At 42.1% G+C, this 23,153-nt stretch overlaps 1 protein-coding gene across 2 annotated transcripts in view; it reads right to left on the bottom strand.

Moving 5' to 3' along the window:
• The window catches only part of ski (SKI proto-oncogene), a 165,235-nt gene that overhangs the window by 127,590 nt on the left and 14,492 nt on the right, over positions 1–23,153 (bottom strand). The window lies entirely within an intron of this gene.

The following is a 23,153-nucleotide window of genomic DNA, read 5'->3' as shown; positions in this document are numbered from 1 at the left end:
TTAAATGTTTTTGAATATTTACATAAAGCTTAAGTTTAAGACTGTCCAACTCTGATTAAATCATTATTTTCATCTTCTTCAATGTAAATGTGCTTATGTATCCTTTTAATAATAATAGAGTAAAATAATACATGTAATAATAATAATAATAATAATAATAATAATAATAATAATAATAATAAATACAGGAAAATAATACATGTACAGTAGAGTCTCACTTATCCAACACTCGCTTATCCAACGTTCTGGATTATCCAACACATTTTTGTAGTCCATGTTTTCAATATATCGTGATATTTTGGTGCTAAATTTGTAAATACAGTAATTACAACCTAACATTACTGCGTATTGAACTACTTTTTCTGTCAAATTTGTTGAAAAACATGATGTTTTGGTGCTTAATTTGTAAAATCATAACCTATTTTGATGTTTAATAGGCTTTTTCTTAATCTCTCTTTATTATCCAACATATTCGCTTATCCAACGTTCTGCCGGCCCGTTTATGTTGGATAAGTGAGACTCTACTGTAATAATAGAGTACAATAATAAATATAATAATAATAATGACAAATACAGGAAAATAATACATGTAATAATAAATACAGTAAAATAATAAATGTAATAATAATAATAACAAATACAGGAAAATAATACATGAAATAATAGAGTAAAATAATAAATGTAATAATAATAATAAGATCAGAGTGAAATAGTAAATGTATTAATAATAATAATAATAATAATAATAATTAGAGTAAAATAAATGTAATAGTAGCAACAATAATAGAGAAAAATAATAAATGTAATAATACCAATAATAATAGAGAAAAATAAATGTAATAGTAGCAACAATAATAGAGTAAAATAATGTAATAATAATAAGATCAGAATGAAATAATAAATGTATCAATAATAATAATAAAAATAGAGTAAAATAAATGTAATAGTAGCAACAATAATAGAGTAAAATAATAAATGTAATAATAATAATAAGATCAGAATGAAATAATAAATGTATTACAGTAGAGTCTCGCTTATCCAACATAAACGGGCCGGCAGAACGTTGGATAAGCGAATATATTGGATAATAAGGAGAGATTAAGGAAAAGCCTATTAAACATCAAAATAGGTTATGATTTTACAAATTAAACATCAAAACATCATGTTATACAACAAATTTGACAGAAAAAGTAGTTCATTACACTATGTAATGCTATGTAGTAATTACTGTATTTACGAATTTAGCACCAAAATATCACGATATATTGAAAACATTGACTACAAAAATGTGTTGGATAATCCAGAACATTGGATAAGTGAGACTCTACTGTACATGTAATAATAAATAGAGTAAAATAATAAATGTAATAATAATAAGATAAGAATGAAATAATAAATGTATTAATAATAAAAAATAGAGTAAAATAAATGGAATAGTAGCAACAATAATAGAGTACAATAATAAATGTAATAATACCAATCATAATAGAGAAAAATAATAAATGTACCATATATTCTGGAGTATAAGCTGACCCAAATATAAGCCAACCAGGACCCTCACCCGAGTATAAGCCGAGGGGGGCTTTTTCAGTCTTAAAAAAAAGGGCTGAAAATTAGACTTATACTCGAGTATATACACTATATGAATCTTTCCAACTCTATTCCTACTTCAAAGTTTCTAATTTGCTGAGACGCAAGGCATAGGCCAACAAATGATTCTGGGTGTTTACATGTTTACATCCCATAGGAAAACAAACAACGCATCCTGACCGACCTTAAAATCTTCCTTCACTACACAAGTTCTATGGCAAGCTTCTTAAAAGGAACATGACTCCCTGCCAACACTTGGCTTATGGTGCATCATTTAATGCAGATATAACAGACACAAACCACCTTGGCCTATTCAAGATATCTTTAAAATCCTAATAATCTCTGTGTGTGTGTGTGTCTCACACACATGTACATATACACCTACCACACCCAAGGATCTTCTTTCATAGTGATGAAACGCAATTGCCTCCGGGGTTCAGGTGCAAGAATCCTCATTCAATTTTGCTACAGCCTTTTTTTTGGCAACACTAGAAATCAACTTAATACGAAGCCAGGACAAGACAGAAAGCACGGCAGCAGAGAGCAATGATAGGAAAATTGCAATAATTTATTGTTGTGGAAATACCATTTTTGACATTTTTGAAATGCTCACTCCATTGACTCGTCGTGATGTTTTTCAATGGTTACAACCAGTTTACTTCTGTCGAGTCCACAAACTTACTGTCACTATATTCCTTGGGGACAGTGATTACTCAAACTAAAACTGAAGAATATTGTGAAGAATTCCTCAATGACGACGATGCTTTCCTGGAGGGAAATCTGTCCTGAAGTCATTTCTCTCCAACAGTTTTATCAATGGGTAAAAGGCATCCTCACCAAGTGCAAAAATGATACAAAACTGGGAGAAGGAGTCATCTCTGAAGACAATTTCCCACCCAGGCATTCAGAAAGCCAGAAGACGGATCACAAAGAAGAAAGCAGAAGAAGTCCGTGCTTCTTTTAGGGTCCTCCCAGGTGGACTAAGCCCTTGCCTTTTGCAAGTCAAGAAGAAGAAGAAGAAGGAGGAGGAGGAGGAGGAGGAGGAGGAGGAGGAGGAGGAGGAGGAGGAGGAATCTCACAAAATTTCGCATCTGATGTACATGGATGACCTGAAGCTCTATGGGAAAACGGAAACTGAAATCCAGTCTCTGACCAACACTGTCCGGATTTTTAGCACTGATATCAGCATGGAGTTTGGTTTGGACAAATGTTCGACAGTGGCATTGAAGAAGGGGAAAATCATTGAAAGTGAGGGCATAAATATGCCTAATAGCCAAATGATCGAGTGTCACCAGCCAGAGGCCTATACATATCTGGGCATATTACAGCTGGACAACATCAAGCATGAACATGTGAAGACTGTGGTCAGCAAATAATATACACAAAGTGTTATGATTGAGCCTCATGGCTCTGTTACTGACAGACGTGGGCGTAAGACTCCTCGAGAGTCAGATACTCTCGAGGAGCGAGAGAGAAAAAGACTGCGAGACATATTTGCAGCACCATCTGACGAGGAGTCTTTCGAAGGGTTTACGGAGAGAATGGAGGAGGGGCTGGTTAGCTCAGAGGAGGATGAGATGGATTGGACTCGGGTAAGGGAGGAAGTGGGTGCCACTGGCCATGATGGGACAGAAGATGAATGGGGACCTTCAGGATTAGACCCATGGCTTAGCTGGAGGGATGGGACGGGATCCACAGCTGGAGATGCTGTTGGGCGTAGTCAGAGGTGTTCCAGCTCTGACGAGGAAAGTGATGAGGAAACGCCCGGGTTAAGGAGGACAGCTGACAGTGATGAAGATTTGTAACTGGCATAAAATGGGGCTTGAGAGCAATTGCAAATTGCGTTGGGCAAGGTAATCTGGGCAAACGCTTGGGATCCGTGTGTGTGTGGGACGCTTCCCTGAAGACTTGTGTGCTTTCCTGTGCTGTGACGTAAGTTGATTGGAATCCAGGGTCAGACGGCGGGAGGGATTGTGTGGGCATTTGTTTGTGCAAACCTGTGCTTACTCTTATTAGCTTGACCTTCCGTCGTCTTCTTGACGGACGCCATCTCCTGCTTTGAGAACTCGGACTGAACTGACCACGGCTTGTCTTCCCCCCTTCTTGGACTTGGAAAAACTACAAACGTCTGCTTCTGGCTTTGATCTACGGAACGGAACTGGTCTACTCAACTGCTACAATCCTTGGCTGATTTACTCGTGTTGGAGATCCTGTCTGCTGTGTGTGTGGGGGAGCGACGCAAGTTACTCTAAGCACAGTGTCGGCAGCAGAGAGGAATCTGCTGCCAATTAGTTGCATTCTTTGTATCTTTTGTTCCTTGGCTTTCGTTTCGTTTATACCCAGGCTGAAGCAAGCAGTTTGTTTTTACCCGGATTAAACTCCGGTTTAATCCGGTTTATCTTTTGAACATTTACTTTTGCCCCTTTTTGCTCCTAAAGGCAAAAACTGCCTGGCCCTTGTGTTTTACGGGCATTTTTGAGTTCTGTAATCTAATAAACTCTGTTACTTTGAATCTTGTGGCGTTCTGTCCTTGACAGATTGCCCAACGCCCATAAAAAGTTTATTGCAGCAATAAACCCGTCAGGAAGACGATGGATGAGTTAAGGGCCAAAGTAGACCAATTGCAAACGGCTTTTACCGTTATCCAAACAGCTCAGGCTGTGAAAGGACATGTTTTGACTCCTGAACGCTTTGACGGAACCAGGTGCAAGTTGCCAACCTTTTTGGCACAAGTGGAGCTTTATTTTTCTCAGCTCAGTGCTCATGCTTTTCCTACAGACACTAGCAAGGTGGCCTTTATTTTGAGTTTGTTGACCGGTCCCGCAGGACAATGGGCCACTAATTTAATTTTGGGAAATGACCCAGTCAAGGACAATTTGAATAATTTCAAAAAGTTGTTAACTGATACTTTTGGGGATCCTCTCCGCACGGAGAACGCTGGGTGGGCTCTGTATCGGTTGAAACAGGGAAAGGGGACTGTTTTGGATTACTTAAATAAGTTTAACCTGTATCGCCACCAGCTGGATTGGGGGGAAAATGCATTCATGCTTTTATTTACTGCCGGGTTAAGTGATATGCTCCAGGATGAATTAGCACGCTTGGAGCCGGCTGAAAGCTGGGACGCCTTAGTAGCTAAGGTGCTGCGTTTAGACGCAAGGTTCGAGGCTCGTAAACACTCAAAAGCAATGTGTGCGCCACCCATGCATGTAACCAGGGCACCTGTGGTGATGGGGGAAGAGCCCATGGAGCTTGGGGTCTTTAAAAAGCTGTCTACAGAGGAAAAGAGCCGTAGGAGGCAGCTGGGCTTGTGTTTGTACTGTGGGAATGCTGGGCATTTTGCCAAAAATTGTAATGTGAAACCTTCCCAGTTTTCGGGAAAAGGCCAGCCCTAGTGCGACGTGAGTCCAACGCACTAGGGCTCCTCAAGCAGTCAACTGAGGGGAGGAAGCATGTTTTCGTACCCATTACATTATCTGTTGGGGGAAGGGAACTTGTTTCTACTTTGGCACTGCTGGACTCAGGGGCTACGGTCTCCTATGTAGATATTGAGTTTGCTAAGAAGCATGGCATTCCTAGAGTGCGCAAGGCATGCGACGTGTGGGTGGAAGGAGCAGATGGGAGACTGCTGGAGACTGGGGTGGTTAACCATGAAACCTCAGCAGTAACGTGGGAGGTGCAGGGAGTAACGGGAACGTTTGTGTGGGATATTACGAGCTTGCCTAGATATGATGTGATCCTGGGGATGGATTGGCTAGCTGTAGTAAACCCACATGTAGATTGGGCAACACGTAAAGTGATCTTAAAGAGGCAGGATTGTTGCACTCTAAATGTTACTCATTCTGATATGGAGGGAGTGCCTGCTGAGTATGGGGAGTTCTCTGATGTATTTTGTAAAAGAGAAGCGGACAAATTACCACCGCACAGGCCATATGATTGCGCCATCAAGTTGGCAGAAGGTGCGAAACTGCCAGCAGGGAGGCTGTATGCCTTGACTGTACCGGAAAGGCAAGCTTTGCGGGAGTTTCTAGATGAAAATTTAGCCAAGGGGTTTATTCGCCCATCTAGTTCTCCAACTGCGGCACCGGTATTCTTTGTAGCCAAAAAGACTGGGGAACTTAGGTTGGTCTGCGATTATCGGATCCTAAACAAATACACCATTCGGGATAGGTACCCGCTGCCTTTAATCTCGGAACTGTTATCAAGGGTGCAAGGGGCTAAGGTCTTTACCAAGCTTGACCTGCGGGGGGCCTATAACTTAATCCGTATACGGGAAGGGGATGAATGGAAGACGGCATTTAACACGTGTTTCGGATGCCACGAGTTCCGAGTCATGCCTTTTGGGCTTTGTAATGCTCCTGCGGTATTCCAGAGGTTCATGAACGATGTGTTCAGGGACCTAATTGACCAATTTTTAGTGATTTATTTGGATGATATCTTGATTTTTTCTAAGGACGAGAAAGAACATCGTCAACATGTCAAGCAGGTTCTGCACCGACTGCGGGCTAATGGGCTTTTCGCCAAGGCTTCCAAGTGCGTCTTTCATGTGCCTGAAGTGGAGTTCCTAGGTCATGTAGTGTCAGGTAGGGAACTTAAAATGGACCCACATAAGGTTGACGCCGTCAACTCATGGCAGGAGCTGAAGACTAAGAAGGATGTACAAAGGTTCTTGGGTTTCGCTAATTACTACCGGGAGTTTATTCCGAATTTTGCAAAGCTCACGGTACCTTTGACGCAGCTTCTGCGCAAGAAACAGCCATTTGTGTGGGGGCGGGAAGCTCACGAGGCGTTTCTACAACTAAAGTCTAGTTTTCAATCGGACAACATACTAACCCATCCTGATGTTGACAGACCGTTCGTGGTAGAAGCGGACGCTTCTAGCTACGCGTTGGGGGCTGTATTGTCTCAGAAGGATTCCTCAGGGACCTTGCGTCCCTGTGGATTTTACTCGCGGCAACTAACACCCTTCGAGCAGAACTATACCATATGGGAGAAGGAGTTGTTGGCGATTAAGGTGGCGTTTGAGGTGTGGCGGCACTGGCTTGAAGGGGCACGGCACCAGATCGTGGTCAGATCTGATCACAAGAACTTAGAGCACTTGCAAACAGCAAAGAAGTTAAACCAGCGTCAAATCCGCTGGGCTTTGTTTTTCTCCAGGTTTAACTTCAAGGTGCAGTTCGTGGAGGGGAAGGCAAACTTGCGGGCCGATGCTTTATCCCGCAAGCCGGAATTTAAGACCAATGAGCAGGTAGTATGTCAGACCATCTTGCCTACTGCCTCTCTGTGTGTTGTAGATAATGAGCTTGGGTTACATGACCAGATCCTTGAGGCTCAGAAGGATGATGTGTGGACTCAGGAGCAACTGATGCTGCTCTCTGCAGGTAACCGTACCATACTGCCGCATCTCCAGGATCAAGACGGGGTATTGGTGCGTAGGGGGCAGGTTTACGTACCAGTAGGGACCCTCAGGTTGGAGGTGATTAGAGCCCACCATGACGAACCCATGGCTGGGCACTTTGGCAGGTTCAAGACCGTACAGCTTATCACCAGGAGCTACTGGTGGCCAAAGATGCGGCAAGACATTCTGCGCTTTTGTGACAGCTGCGCCGTTTGTCAGCAGAGTAAGACGCCTGTTGGGCGCCCTAGAGGGTTGTTATCGTCTTTACCTGTTCCGGAGAGGCCATGGCAAATCATTTCCATGGATTTTATTTCAGATTTGCCTAAGTCTGGGGGTTATACTTGTATTTGGGTGGTGGTGGATTTATTTAGTAAACTGGCTCATTTTATTCCTTGTTCGACCATTCCGGCGGCCCCTACGTTGGCCTTACTATTTACAAAGCACATCTATCGTTTGCACGGAGCACCCGAGGTGATTATTTCAGATAGGGCTCCGCAATTTGTGTCACGCTTTTGGAAACACTTCCATGAGTGTTTGGGGACTAAGTTAAACGTGTCTTCAGCTTTCCATCCGCAAACGGATGGACAGTCGGAACGGGTTAATGGGCTCTTAGAGCAGTATCTGCGTTGTTTTTGTTTAGATCAACCCACGGCTTGGGTAAAGTGGTTACCGGTGGCGGAATTTGCTTACAACAATGCGGTGCACACGTCTAGTCAGCATACGCCATTTGAGCTAACTTATGGTTTTCACCCACGGGGAGGTGTGGCGCCGTCGACCAATGTGGTCTCTTCGGACCCTGTGTACCGCTCTTCGGAAATGGCTGCATTGCATGATGTTGCCCGTCGCTTACTGTTGGAAGCTAAGGCAACGCAGAAGACTCAGGCTGACCGCCACAGGCAGGCAGGGGAGGAGTTGGAAGAAGGGGATTTGGTGTGGTTATCTTCCAAACATATTAAACAGGCTGGGGGAAAGTTTGCGCCTCGGTATTTGGGTCCCTTTCCTATCGTTAAAAAGATTTCTTCTGTTGCGTTTCGTTTGCGTTTACCGTCTAGTTTAAAGGTCCATCCAGTCTTTCATCGTTCGCTGTTGAAACTTGATACCTCTAGTCGTCGTGGTGCTATAGCGGAGGGTATCACTGCCACTTCTCCGCCATCGGGGGAGGAGGCCTTTGTGAGAGGGGATAGTGTTATGATTGAGCCTCATGGCTCTGTTACTGACAGACGTGGGCGTAAGACTCCTCGAGAGTCAGATACTCTCGAGGAGCGAGAGAGAAAAAGACTGCGAGACATATTTGCAGCACCATCTGACGAGGAGTCTTTCGAAGGGTTTACGGAGAGAATGGAGGAGGGGCTGGTTAGCTCAGAGGAGGATGAGATGGATTGGACTCGGGTAAGGGAGGAAGTGGGTGCCACTGGCCATGATGGGACAGAAGATGAATGGGGACCTTCAGGATTAGACCCATGGCTTAGCTGGAGGGATGGGACGGGATCCACAGCTGGAGATGCTGTTGGGCGTAGTCAGAGGTGTTCCAGCTCTGACGAGGAAAGTGATGAGGAAACGCCCGGGTTAAGGAGGACAGCTGACAGTGATGAAGATTTGTAACTGGCATAAAATGGGGCTTGAGAGCAATTGCAAATTGCGTTGGGCAAGGTAATCTGGGCAAACGCTTGGGATCCGTGTGTGTGTGGGACGCTTCCCTGAAGACTTGTGTGCTTTCCTGTGCTGTGACGTAAGTTGATTGGAATCCAGGGTCAGACGGCGGGAGGGATTGTGTGGGCATTTGTTTGTGCAAACCTGTGCTTACTCTTATTAGCTTGACCTTCCGTCGTCTTCTTGACGGACGCCATCTCCTGCTTTGAGAACTCGGACTGAACTGACCACGGCTTGTCTTCCCCCCTTCTTGGACTTGGAAAAACTACAAACGTCTGCTTCTGGCTTTGATCTACGGAACGGAACTGGTCTACTCAACTGCTACAATCCTTGGCTGATTTACTCGTGTTGGAGATCCTGTCTGCTGTGTGTGTGGGGGAGCGACGCAAGTTACTCTAAGCACAGTGTCGGCAGCAGAGAGGAATCTGCTGCCAATTAGTTGCATTCTTTGTATCTTTTGTTCCTTGGCTTTCGTTTCGTTTATACCCAGGCTGAAGCAAGCAGTTTGTTTTTACCCGGATTAAACTCCGGTTTAATCCGGTTTATCTTTTGAACATTTACTTTTGCCCCTTTTTGCTCCTAAAGGCAAAAACTGCCTGGCCCTTGTGTTTTACGGGCATTTTTGAGTTCTGTAATCTAATAAACTCTGTTACTTTGAATCTTGTGGCGTTCTGTCCTTGACACAAAGGGTCAGAAAAATTCTCAAAAGCAAGCTCAATGGAGGCAACACCATCAAGGCCATAAACACCTGGGCCATACCTGTCATAAGATATACTGCTGGCATTATAAATTGGACACAGGCGGAACTGGACAATTTGGACAGAAAAACAAGAAAACTCATGACCATTCATCATTCACTGCACCCTCGCAGTGATGTTGACCGGCTATATCTGCCTAGAAGATCAGGGGGCAGAGGACTCTAACAAGTGAAACAAGCAGTCAAAGAAGAAGAACATGCCCTGGCAGAATATGTAAAGCAAAGTGAAGAACCTGCTTTGATCGAAGTCAAAATCAGAAACTCCTCAAAGCACAGCAGAAAAAAAAACCAGTACAAGAAAACCGCACTACAAACTAGAGCTTACAGCTGGCACAACAAAACATTGCATGGAAAGTTCCTTGACAAAATTAAAGGAAAAGCTGATAAGGAGAAGACGGCTCACGAATGGTACCCTGAAGAAGGAAGGAGACAGAAGGCCTGATCCTTGCAGCCCAGGAGCAAGACATCAGGACAAATGCAATTAAGGCCAAGATCGAAAAATCAGCTGATGACCCAAAATGCAGACTGAGCAAAGAAGCCGACGAAACCATGGATCATATCCTCAGCTTCTGTAAGAAAATTGCACAGACAGACTACAAACAGAGGCACAACTATGTGGCCCAAAGGATTCATTGGAACTTATGCCTCAAGTACCACCTGCCAGCAGCAAAGAACTGGTGGGATCACAAACCTGCAAAAGTCTTGGAAAATGAACAAGCAAAGATACTGTGGGACTTCCGAATCCAGACTGACAAAGTTCTGGAACACAACACACCAGACCTCACAGTTGTGGAAAAGAAAAAAGTTTGGATCATTGATGTCGCCATCCCAGGTGACAGTCGCATTGATGAAAAACAACAGGAAAAACTCAGCCGCTATCAGGACCTCAAGATTGAACTTCAAAGACTCTGGCAGAAACCAGTGCAGGGGGTCCCAGTGATGACAAAAGTACAAATAAGACCATTTACCTAAGACCTCCGAACAAAGGATTTCCCCAGGCAGGAAGCCGCCAGGCCTTGAAGCTGCAAGGCTTTTCAATGCTAATCAAGGTGATTAATGGCAGCATTCGCATTTGCCTCCAACAGACAAAGGTTCTTTCTCCCACAGATATATAAACCTCTCCGACATAGTTTCCAATATACCTCACAACCTCTGAGGATGCCTGCCATAGATGTGGGCGAAACGTCAGGAGAGAATGCTTCTGGAACATGGCCAGAAAACTCCCAGCAACCCATAATGGAGAAGCTTTAAATCTCACACTCGTTCCCTTTTCGAAATCATACAAATATAAGCATTTCTATATATTTCTTGTTGATTTTTCGTAGGAAGCAGCTGCCCAAACCACATGTGAAAATGCTCTAAAAAAAACCCCATGAAATTAATGGGGTCAACAAGTGACTTGAAGATGCCCACACGCACACGCATGCGATGTATGAAGCTCTGTGGTGCTTGTTTACATGTGAAGACAATTTCTCTGTCTGTTTCTCTGCTTCCCCCTCCCCAGCTCCCCGGCTTTTACGGCTCAAGCTAAACATTTTGAAGCCACGGCTCTTAAATTCTTAATGAAACAGAAAGGGCTCCTGCAAGGCCCCATTAATTTGAAAATCTCATGACTTCGAAACCACTCTCACGATTCCCCAGAGTGAGCATGACTCACGGTTTCTGAGTGCTAGTGGCTGCAAAAAAAAAAAAAGAAAGAAAGAAGGCAGAGAGATTTAATAATATGGTGAAGCAAGGCTCCTCTTTGCATTTTCCTTTCACTCTTAGGCCCGTCTTCGCAAGAGTTTGCAAGACTTTCACCGGCACCAATTAGAGCTTAAATCTTTTGCACAGAACCCCTCCGTCAAATGACATGAAGGAATATTCAATGCGAGGATGTCACTGTCTTGGCCAGACTGTCTGTCTGCTGAGTCAAATGTTTCCAGCAAGGCTACTGCAGACACGGCTTTTTTTTTTTGCATTTGTTTCAGTATTTAAATTATTTAAAAATCCATAACTCGACAACCTGGAAAGTGCCAGTCGAGAGATCACAGCGGCCTCATCTTTCGCATCTTTTTACCCATGTGTTCCCTTGGGGACTATGCTTGTAGGAACCCACTTTGGCTTCACACTAAAAGCTTTTATTTTGGTTGAAAAAATGCCAATGGGGTTTTGCATTTGTAAGAGGGTCATAAATGCTGCATTCCCAACGGTAGGAGCAATTATTATTATTATTATTATTATTATTATTATTATTATTATTATATTATATCATTATTTTATATTATTATTATTATTATTATTATTATTATTATTATTATTATTATATTACAGTAGAGTCTCACTTATCCAACACATAAGTCTTATTCGTTCGTGCTACTAGGCAGATGCCGAGTTGCCAAACAGGAGAGGAGAATTGAGACGGATGGCTGTAAGTGTCTCAATATATCCGCCTCACATACATCATTCACATCCGAAAAGGGTTATGGGCCCAGCACCCTTCCGCTGCACAATTCTGCTATGTTTGTTCCAATTACAAAGATATACAGTAGAGTCTCACTTATCCAACACTCGCTTATCCAATGTTCTGGATTATCCAACGCATTTTTGTAGTCAATGTTTTCAATACATTGTGATATTTTGGTGCTAAATTCGTAAATACAGTACTACATAGCATTACTGTGTACTGAACTACTTTTTCTGCCAAATTTGTTGTATAACATGATGCTTTGGTGCTTAATTTGTAAAATCATAACCTAATTTGATGTGTAATAGGCTTTTCCTTAATCCCTCCTTATTATCCAAGATATTCGCTTATCCAACATTCTGCCGGCCCGTTTATGTAGAATAAGTGAGACTCTACTGTATTATATTTTATTATTTTATTATTATTTTATTATTATTTTATTTTATTATTTATTTTATTATTATCATTATATTACTATATTATTATTATATTTTATTATTATTTTATTTTATTATTTATTTTATTATTATCATTATATTATTATATTATTATTATATTTTATTATTATTATTATTTATTTATTTATTATATTTTATTTTTATTATTATTATATTTTATTTTACGGGGGTCATAAATGCTGCATTCCCAACGGTAGGAGCAATAATAATAATAACAATAATAATCATTATTATTATTATTATTATTATTATTACTTTTATTATTATTATACCCCGCCCCATCTCCCCGAAGGGACTCGGGGCGGCTTACATGGGGTCAAGCACAGGCGAAAAAGGCAATGTAAAAACACAACAATAAAACAAATCAATCTATATATATATAAAAGAGTGATGGCATCAGGGCAGCGGACAAAACAACAAAACTACAGGCCCCCCAACCTCGAAATTTGACAACACAACCCATCATTCACTGCTCTAGGTTGATACAACAAAAAGAAAAGAAAAATAAAGTCCGAATTAGAGGGAGAGGAATAATTGTTTTTATCCAATTGCTACCAGTTACAAGGGTAACTTCCACCCACTTGGTCTCCTAGCAACCTACTCAGCCCAGGGGACAGGCACAGTTAGGCCTCACTTAGGCCTCTTCCACAGATTATCTAATTTGCACTGGATTATAGGGCAGTGTAGACTCAAGGCCCTTCCACACAGTTATATTACCCATTTATAATCTCATATTATCTGCTTTGAACTGGATTATCTTGACTCTACACTGCCATATAATCCACTTCAGTGTGCATTTTATCCAGCTGTGTAGAAGGGGCCTCATATAATCCAGTTCTAAGCAGATAATATAAGATTATGAATATACAGTAGAGTCTCACTCATCCAACATAAATAGGCCGGCAGAACGTTGGATAAGTGAATATGTTGGATAATAAGAAGGGATTCAGGAAAAGCCTATTAAACATCGAATTAGGTAATCATTATACAAAGTAAGCACCAAACATCATGTTATACAACAAATTTGACTGAAAAAGTAGTTCCATCCGCAGTAATACTATGTAGTAATTACTGTATTTACAAATTTACCACCAAAATATCACAATGAATTAAAAACCTTTACCCTTTACCTTAACTACCACCAATGCCTGAATACTTTATTTCACATATCACCATACTTTGCCACAGCAACACGTGGCCGGGCACAGCTAGTGTGTGTGTGTGTGTGTGTGTGTGTGTGTGTGTATGTATGTATGTGTGTGTGTGTGTATGTATATGTATATATATATGTGTATATGTGTGTGTGTGTGTGTGTGTGTGTGTGTGTGTGTGTGTGTATATATATATATATATATATATATACATGTACATATATATACATATATACATATACATATATATATATATATATACATACACACACACACACACACACACACATATATATATATATATAAAAAACAACAAAACTAAACACCCCCCAACCTCGAAATTTCACAACACAATCCATCTTCCACGCCTTGAGGTTGAAACCAAATTCTCCATTAATTCTTAGAAGAAAATGAATGCAATATTTTAATTGGAGGCAATTAACGGGCACAATTTACGTCTTCGGAAGAATTTGTAAAAAAAAAAAAAAGGATCTTTATGAATGGAGAAACAGAAGCATTAGGGCCAAATGCGCAAAGAGAGAGAGACTCGCGGGATTTAACAATGTTACTAAAAAGAAATCACAGTTTTGATAGCTCGAACGAGTGAAAGGGGCTTCACAAATTTACAACAAAAACTGTCAAGCAATTAAGGCAAGGCACTTTGCACGTGAACTTTAACTGCTAATTAAAAACCTCGGCTTAATTGCCTGAATTTGCATAGCATTCAATTCAAAGCAGAAGTGATTTGGGTAACACATGCACTCGACACTCTTCTCAGGATAAAGTGAGACCGCAGGTAAAAACAAACAGGAGGCACCCAGCCATAGACTGAGGTTCCCAGGAGAGTGGGAGGTAAGGACTCTTTTATATTCATCAGCCGTTTCTCCCGCAGCCTCAACAAGGTTTTGTTTTACATTCTGGGAATGATTCTTTCATTTTCACAATGTGGAGTGACACACTGTAAGCTGGTAATGTTGAAGTACAGAACTGTAGGCTATCTTTTCCTCTACCACTGTAAACATCTCCCACCAGAAGTCTTCCTCTCCTCCACCACAGGCATCCCAGTGTTTCCAACTTTCCATGAACATGCACAACTGCTCTGTTTTATAGGAGTAAGTGGAATGGGATTTCTCTGTCCTCATGTGCAGATATGGCCGTAGAAAAATCATAGTGAATTCTCCTCAAATCTCAAATCTTCCTCTCCTATAACTAAAAAAGTGGGTATTTTCCTCCACCGCAGACATCCCAGTGTTTCCAACTTTCCATGAACATGCACAACGGCTGTTTTATAGGAGCGAGTGGATGGGATTTCTCTGCTCTCATGTGCAGATATGGCTGTACAAAAATCATGGTGAATTCTCCCCAAATCTCTCCAATACATTCAGTTGCTAATCAATTCCTCTTATTTATTTACTACATTTATATCCCGCCCTTCTCACCCCGAAGCTTACAAATAATATTTACATACAGGGGTCTCTGGAGGGAGGAGAAAATAATAATAGCAACCTAATAATAATCTTACCAACCTGAGATCCAGGAAGATAGTTCCATCTTGTCTCCTGTGCCATAGCAACATGCTATGCTAATTTTATATACATATATATATATATATAATTTATAAATATATAATATATTGTATATACATATAATATTGATAATAATATAATGGAATACAATATTATACTACTAATAATACAATATAATATTAATTATATATTAAGTGTAATATTACTAATAATGATATAGTACAATATAGTAATTTAATGCTTATACTGTGCTATGCTAATAATATATTGTATGTTCATTTGATTTGTAAGCCGCTCTGAGTCCCCTTCGGGGTGAGAAGAGCGGGATATAAATGTAATAATTAAATAAATAAATAATATAATATAATAATATATATAATGAGCACGCAAAGATAGTGTGGGACTTCCGAATCCAGACTGACAAAGTTCTGGAACACAATACACCAGACATCACAGTTGTGGAAAAGAAAAAGGATCATTGATGTCGCCATCCCAGGTGACAGTCGCATTGACGAAAAGCAACAGGAAAAACTCAGCCGCTATCAGGACCTCAAGATTGAACTTCAAAGACTCTGGCAGAAACCAGTGCAGGTGGTCCCGGTGGTGATGGGCACACTGGGCACAAAAGGCCACCCTACTGGGATCTGCACGCATCATCCGAAAATACACCACACAGTCCTAGACACTTGGGAAGTGTTCTCGACTTGTGATTTTGTGATATGAAATCCAGCATATCTATCTTGTTTGCTGTGTCATAATAAAATAATAATAATAATAATAATAATAATAATAATAAATAATAGGGGAGCTCACAGTAAAGGGTAATGGGGGTGCTTTGAACTAGATTCACTCTGAACAACACTCTGACAATAGGGGGATTTCAGACATGAAACAATCAGGGCCAGCTAACACCTCCCAACAAAAGACTCCCCCAGGGAAGAAGCAGCCAGGCTTTGAAGCTGAAAGGCCATTACATGCAAATCATTCTGGCTAATTGCAGCATTCAGACAAAACAAGGAACAACCAGAAATTTTGTATATTCACATGCTTTAGAACATAACGTATACTAACTACCATCAATTCCTCAACATTTTATTTCCCATAGCACCAAACTTAGCCACAGCAACGCGTGGCCGGGCACAGCTAGTACTGTAATATTTTGTGAACTCCCTCAGTGTTTTTCTGGTAAGTAATCTGAGTTGCATGTTTCACTTCTCAAACTTGCGCAGGGAAATTGTGCTTTTTCTGCCCAGCAATCCTCCTCGAGTAACTAAGAATCTGCGAGTGGAAGTAAATGAAAAAAAGGCAATGAAAACGAAGAGGGGAGAAGCGTCTTTTATCCAGTGAAGTCTCTGGGGGACCCGGGGCCTCTCGCCCAGCTGCACTATGCACATGCGGTTGCTAGATTCATACATTTCCTTGTGTGCGATATCCTGACCCTTCTACATGTCATTCACCCGACCTTAAAAGAGGCCCTTCCATTTGTGTGGCTGTATTCAGTTTGGCAGATTTGCATGAAAATGGTCCCTTTGTCAAACCGCTGGAGACCAGTGGTTCCTTAGGCCCGTCTCCGTCTCACTCATAATCCTTGGTGACATCACAAATAATGGCTACAGGGACCATTGTAATGTCACAAGGCAAGCATGGGAGGAGGGAATCAAATGGGAGAAGAGATTCGGTTGTGTTGTTAAAGGGCGAAGTATGGAACCCTGTGCAGACGGTTCCCATTGGCAGGAAGCCTTAGCATTGAACGGTTGTGTTGTTAAAGGGCAAAGTATGGAACCCTGTGCAGACGGTTCCAATTGGTGAGAAGCCTTAGCATTGAATGGTTGTGTTGTTAAAGGGCAAAGTATGGAACCCTGTGCAGACGGTTCCAATTGGCAGGAAGCCTTAGCATTGAACGGTTGTGTTGTTAAAGGGCAAAGTATGGAACCCTGTGCAGACGGTTCCAATTGGTGAGAAGCCTTAGCATTGAATGCTTGTGTTGTTGAAGGGCAAAGTATGGAACCCTGTGCAGACGGTTCCAATTGGCGGGAAGCCTTAGCATTGAATGGTTGTGTTGTTAAAGGGCGAAGTACGGAACCCTGTGCAGACGGTTCCAATTGGCGGGAAGCCTTAGCATTTAATGGTTGTGTTGTTAAAGGGCGAAGTATGGAACCCTGTGCAGACAGTTCCAATTGGCGGGAAGCCTTAGCATTGAATGGTTGTGTTGTTAAAGGGCGAAGTATGGAACCCTGTGCAGACAGTTCCAATTGGCGGGAAGCCTTAGCATTGAATGGTTGTGTTGTTAAAGGGCGAAGTATGGAACCCTGTGCAGACAGTTCCAATTGGCGGGAAGCCTTAGCATTGAATGGTTGTGTTGTTAAAGGGCGAAGTATGGAACCCTGTGCAGACAGTTCCAATTGGCGGGAAGCCTTAGCATTGAATGGTTGTGTTGTTAAAGGGCGAAGTATGGAACCCTGTGCAGACAGTTCCAATTGGCGGGAAGCCTTAGCATTGAATGGTTGTGTTGTTAAAGGGCGAAGTATGGAACCCTGTGCAGACAGTTCCAATTGGCGGGAAGCCTTAGCATTGAATGGTTGTGTTGTTAAAGGGCGAAGTATGGAACCCTGTGCAGACAGTTCCAATTGGCGGGAAGCCTTAGCATTGAATGGTTGTGTTGTTAAAGGGCGAAGTATGGAACCCTGTGCAGACAGTTCCAATTGGCGGGAAGCCTTAGCATTGAATGGTTGTGTTGTTAAAGGGCGAAGTATGGAACCCTGTGCAGACAGTTCCAATTGGCGGGAAGCCTTAGCATTGAATGGTTGTGTTGTTAAAGGGCGAAGTATGGAACCCTGTGCAGACAGTTCCAATTGGCGGGAAGCCTTAGCATTGAATGGTTGTGTTGTTAAAGGGCGAAGTATGGAACCCTGTGCAGACAGTTCCAATTGGCGGGAAGCCTTAGCATTGAATGGTTGTGTTGTTAAAGGGCAAAGTATGGAACCCTGCGCAGATGGTTCCAATTGGTGGGAAGCCTTAGCATTGAATGGTTGTGTTGTTAAAGGGCGAAGTATGGAACCCTGTGCAGACGGTTCCAATTGGCGGGAAGCCTTAGCATTGAATGGTTGTGTTGTTAAAGGGCGAAGTATGGAACCCTGTGCAGACGGTTCCAATTGGCGGGAAGCCTTAGCATTGAATGGTTGTGTTGTTAAAGGGCAAAGTATGGAACCCTGCGCAGATGGTTCCAATTGGTGGGAAGCCTTAGCATTGAATGGTTGTGTTGTTAAAGGGCAAAGTATGGAACCCTGCGCAGATGGTTCCAATTGGTGGGAAGCCTTAGCATTGAATGGTTGTGTTGTTAAAGGGCAAAGTATGGAACCCTGCGCAGATGGTTCCAATTGGTGGGAAGCCTTAGCATTGAATGGTTGTGTTGTTAAAGGGCAAAGTATGGAACCCTGCGCAGATGGTTCCAATTGGTGGGAAGCCTTAGCATTGAATGGTTGTGTTGTTAAAGGGCAAAGTATGGAACCCTGCGCAGATGGTTCCAATTGGTGGGAAGCCTTAGCATTGAACGGTTGTGTTGTTAAAGGGCGAAGTATGAAACCCTGCGCAGACCATCGGTCAATGCAACTTAAGCAACGTGAAGTCACTGAATTCTTGACAGCAGAAGGGGTCACCCCAAAGGAGATTCCTAAGGATTATTTCTGTGTTTGATTTATTAAAATACAGTATTCTTTCACTACTTCGTGGTTCAACTTTTTGCGGTTTTTCAATAAACTCTAAAGGAATATTATAAATCATTAAAAAATTACAATTTACAGCCTAAGGAAGGGAGGAAGGAGAAGCCGAAGGGAGGAAAACGAGCCCAAGCGGCAATGGGAGAAGAAGGCAATTTATCAACACACGATTGGTTGGTAAAGACCTAAAATAGTGTATTACTACTAAAATAATGTATAAATATTAAAATCCCTACTTTGCGGATTTTCACTTATTGAGGGTGGTCCTGGAACCTAACCCCAGCGATAAGTGAGGGAAAACTGTATTCCCATCCAAACCCAAGTGACGAAGGCGAAGGCATTACTTTTCATTCAACCCTCATATGTTGTGGTTAGTCGCCAAACTAACTTGGAAAAAACTTCCTGCTGCTGCTGGTGCCCGTCTCAGCTTTCTATAGAGGTTTGGCACCCATTTGTGTAAAAAAATCTCTTAAACTATGAGCTTGCCAAAGCCAGTTTGGCTGTCTTTTCCTCGCCTTCCCCCTCTTCTCGGCTCATTTGGACGCATTCTTAAACTTTGCTCTCCCCTCCTCCTTTCCCTTTCCAGTCTCTGCCCAGTCTCGGCCATGGTGCATTGTGGGACTTCCCTTTTGCTGAATGAGCTTCTTGTGCGAGGGGGAGGAAGCAGGGTCCCAGATGGATTGAGAGGAGACAGAGAGAGAAAGAAAGAAAGGAAGAAAAAAAGAAAGAAAGAAAGGCAGCCAGGGAGAAGGAATCCACAGCTTGCAAGGCATCTAGGGCAATGATAGGCAAGCTATTGCACTTGGTGTGTCAAAATTCACCAAAAAACCTAGCATGACTTGGGTGGTGTGTCACTTCGAGAAAAAAAAAACATAATTTTGCAATATGTATAGTTTAAATAAAAAAATGTATAATATAACTGTATTTAATAAATCAAAAACTATTTACTACCATTATTTCCATGTACAACAATCTATGGTACCTCTTGCAGTTTCCACGCTGATTTCTCTCTATTCTAGTTTCAATCCAGTCATGAACAATGAATAACATTGAACAATGCCTGCCATAGATGTGGGCGAAACGTCAGGAGAGAATACTTCTGGAACATGGCCACACAGCCCGAAAGACATACAACAACCCTGTGATCCCGGCCATGAAAGCCTTCGACAACACATTGAACAATGAATAATATAATAATAATATAATGGTAATAATATGATAACACACTACAATAATAATAGAATAATAGAATGATATAATCTATATATATAAAAGAGTGATGGCATCACGGCAGTGGACAAACCAACAAAAGTAAACACCCCACAACCTCAAAAATTGACATCACAACCCCTCATCCATGCCTCTAGGTTGATACAACAAAAAGAAAAGAAAAAATAAAGTCCTAATTAGAGGGAGAGGAATAATTGTTTTTATCCAATTGCTGCCAGTTAGCAACCTAGCAACCCACTCAGCCCAGGGGACCCTTTACCTTAACTACCACCAATTCCTCAATACTTTATTTCCCTTACCACCGTACTTCGCCACAGCAACGCGTGGCCGGGCACAGCTAGTCTATATATATAAAAGGGTAATGAAATTTCGGCCTAGGACAAAACAACAAAACTACACATCCCAGAAACACTAAATTTGGTAGCACAACCCCTCATCCATGCCTCGACGTTCATACAACAAAAAGAAAAGAAAAATAAAGTCCTAATTAGAGGGAGACAAATAATTGTTTTTATCCAATTGCTGCCAGTTACAAGGCTAAGCTCCACCCACTTGGTCTCCTACCAACCCACTCAGCCCAGGGGACAGGCAGAGTTAGGCCTCACTTAGGCCTCTTCCACACTACCTATAAAATACAGAACCCAGCTGACTTCGGATCTGGACCAAACTTGGCACACTGCCTCATCATGCCCAACTGTGCATACAGGCAGGGTTTTGGAGTGATTGCCCTTTGACTCTGGGAGTTGTACTTCACCCTTATACAGACAGCACTGAAACCAGCTGATGACGGATCTGAACCAAACTTAAGTAGTATTTCCTCACATCCCCAAACAACTCAATGCCTTGTACTAATAACCCAGGCACCGCCGGGTCCCCAAGCTAGTATATAATTTGCATAATTCCCATGGAATAAACAACAAAACCACTGGACCAAATCACACCAAATTTGGCCACAAAAGACATTAGTCATCCAATCAATCTGCATGCGGCAGTGTGTCAGCAAAAATGACTAGGCATGTCAGTGCTGACACGCGTGTCGTAGGTTGGCCATCACTGATCTAGGACAAACGATTTTCTTTTTTAACCCATCAACTATATGGGCTCCAAAGGCCAGAGTATTAACCTACTGGAAAACTGCTTTGAAGCTCAGAAAGAAAAGTCATGTTCTTGCCTGCTGGCAGATGAAAGGGCAAATCAGGCTTCCAGCAAACGCCTAGTTCATTCAAAGCCACATAACTCTCCTGCCAATCTGCAAACGGGTGGCATAACGCTGTCAAGCTTCAAACGGCGCTGCTCTTGATTTATATTGGAATTATATATCTGGAGATGTAATCAGAGCCTTTTATGTGGCGCTTATCGTTCCTTTGTTCCGCTGAGAAGATCTGAGGGGTAGCCATGCGATCTGTGTAACTGTGGAGTTGGCACCGCCAGCCCTCTTATTTTTGGAAGAAGGTTGGCAGCCCTGCTTCCTACCGACAGCTGGTTGAGCCTCGGGCTTCCTCCGTTGCAAACCCAAGTTCCTAGTCTTGTAGATCAAGAGGAGCTTGATCTACCTCACAACCACTGAGGATGCCTGCTATAGATGTGGGCAAAACGTCAGGAGAGAATGCTTCTGGGACATGGCCATACTGCCCGGAAAACACACAACCCCAAGAGGAGCTTGTTAACAAGAAGGCCATGGGTTCTAGAGTTTCGGAGAACAGAACATACTGGAGATGTTTGGGTGAAACTGACCTTGATGGGAGTTATAGTTCACCTGCATCCAGAGAAAATGTGACGCCACCGACAATGGACTGGGACCAAGCTTGGAACAGAGAAGTCCCATGAACTTACTGCAGGGCTTTGTAGGAATTATTAATATTATTATTATAGCATTATTTGATTTTGGGAGTTGTAGTTCCCCTGTATCCTGATCAACTGAGACGCCCACCGACAATGGACTGGGACCAAATTTGGCACAGAGAAGCTCCACGACCAACTGAACATACTGCAGGACTTTGTAGGAATTATTAATATTATTATAGCATTATTTGATGTTGGGAGTTGTAGTTCCCCTGCATCCTCATAAACTGTGACTCTCACTGACAATGGACTGGGACCAAACTTGGCACAGAGAAGCATCATGACCTACTGAACATATTGCAGGGGTTTGTGCAAATAGATATTGATTTTAGGAGTTATATTCACCCTGAGCCAGCTGACAAATAACTCAGCCGACAAATGCCCTTTTCAAATCACCCGGGCAGTGCCGGGTTCCCGAGCTAGTATTGAAATAATTTTCAAAAATACATTTTTAAAAAATTATTTCAAAAATAAAAATAAATACTTCTGGAACGTGGCCATACAGCCCTGCTCTATCTATCTATCTATCTATCTATCTATCTATCTAAGAGTGATGGAATCACAGCAGCGGACAAAACAACAAAACTAAACACCCCACAACCTCGAAAATTGACAGCACAACCCCTCATCCACGCCTCTAGGTTGATACAACAAAAGTAAAGAAAAATAAAGTCCTAATTAGAAGGAGAGGAATAATTTTTTTTATCCAATTGCTGCCAGTTAGAAGGCTAAGCTCCGCCCACTTGGTCTCCTAGCAACCCACTCAGCCCAGGGGACAGGCAGAGTTAGGCCTCACTTAGGCCTCTTCCACACTGCCTATAAAATACAGATTATCTGATTTGAACTGGATTATATGGCAGTGTAGACTCAAGGCCCTTCCACACAGCTATATAACCCATTTATAATCTTTGAACTGGATTATCTGGACTCCACACTGCCATATAATCCACTTCAGTGTGCATTTTATCCAGCTGTGTAGAAGGGGCCTCATATAATCCAGTTCCAAGCAGATAATATAAGATTATAAATATACAGTAGAGTCTCACTTATCCAACATAAACAGGCCAGCAGAAGGTTGGATAAGTGAGTATGTTGGATAATAAGAAGGGATTCAACCACCACCAATTCCTCAATACTTTATTTCCCATACCACCATACTTCGCCACAGCAACACGTGGCCGGGCATAGTTAGTAGCTTCTAAAAATGAATTCGAAACTCTCACAATTGAGCAATGGAGGGAATCCTACAATAAATGCCTGCAAACCATTTCAACAGTGAGGAGCGTCAAAGGGTTTGTGCAAGTGTGCAGAGAGATGCCGGCATGAATAAACCATACACAGCATTTAGTGAGCTATGTCGGGGTTGAAGGACAACAGGGCCTTCCCGGGCTC

The sequence above is a fragment of the Anolis carolinensis genome, unplaced genomic scaffold (genome assembly GCF_035594765.1).
Source record: "Anolis carolinensis isolate JA03-04 unplaced genomic scaffold, rAnoCar3.1.pri scaffold_15, whole genome shotgun sequence".
In the NCBI taxonomy this organism is placed as follows: Eukaryota; Metazoa; Chordata; class Lepidosauria; order Squamata; family Dactyloidae; genus Anolis; species Anolis carolinensis.
The sequence above is the reverse complement of the archived record's forward strand: the minus strand, read 5'-3'. Positions and strand labels throughout refer to the sequence as shown.